Source organism: Hakea prostrata, chromosome 9 (assembly GCF_041222555.1).
Source record: "Hakea prostrata isolate BN-2017 chromosome 9, UWA_Hpros_2, whole genome shotgun sequence".
NCBI lineage: Eukaryota > Viridiplantae > Streptophyta > Magnoliopsida > Proteales > Proteaceae > Hakea > Hakea prostrata.
The window spans coordinates 19,412,435-19,413,212 of NC_142608.1; the positions used below are offsets into that span (position 1 = coordinate 19,412,435).

Here is a 778-nt window from a genome sequence, read left to right on the forward strand (position 1 = left end):
CTTCTTTAGCTGCAATTTCAAAGATTTCTTCCCGCACCTCAATGCTTTGTTGGTTTTCTTCACTTTGCTGACTCAATTCATCTTGAACTTTCTCCTGTAGGTTATATAAAACAATAACAATGAGAGTGATGGGAGTTTAAGAGAAATTTTATCACCACTATTAGATACATAAGTTAGAAAGCAAACCATAAGCTTCTCTGATGCGGGATCAACATATATCTTCCAGTCTTCTTTGACTTATGTGTGATGTCAAATATGTCAATGCGAGTAGGAGATAAATGTTATGGATGCTCGTTTTTCTTAATAAAAAAAATATAAGTCAAATATAAATAAATATGAATCTATGAAAAATAAATGATTAATATTAAACAACTTTAAATTTAAAACATATACACGTACCTTCCTTTCACGTATCACTGCAAAAGTGGTATACCCCGTCATATGACGCATAATTTGTTTGGACTTGTTATTAGAATTCTTCAAGGAGATTTCCTATTTTGAAATTTTTATGCGACTAAACCAAGTAGAGAACTTATAAAATTTACACTCAATACAATGAAAAATAGAATTCTTACTTGATGTTTTTCATCACCCCACATCTTGAACATTATTTCCCAATTTTCTTTGGGCATAATTTGTAAATCAATGTTTGCCCACCGCTCTGAATCTGTTTCATGATAAGTATAATAATATGCTTTCAATTGTGACTTGTAGTCTCTCCAACGACTACAAAGTTTTTCTAGAATCCAGCTCTTACTAGATTCATCTATATCAAAAT

At 31.0% G+C, this 778-nt stretch overlaps 1 long non-coding RNA gene across 1 annotated transcript; it reads right to left on the reverse strand.

The window, feature by feature from the left end:
* Nucleotides 1-399: 399 nt before the first annotated feature.
* On the reverse strand, nt 400-778 carry LOC149004938 (uncharacterized). The gene is made up of 2 exons (XR_016175514.1): nt 576-778; nt 400-492 (listed from the first exon to the last, which is right to left on the reverse strand). It is a non-coding gene; the product is annotated as an uncharacterized LOC149004938 (long non-coding RNA).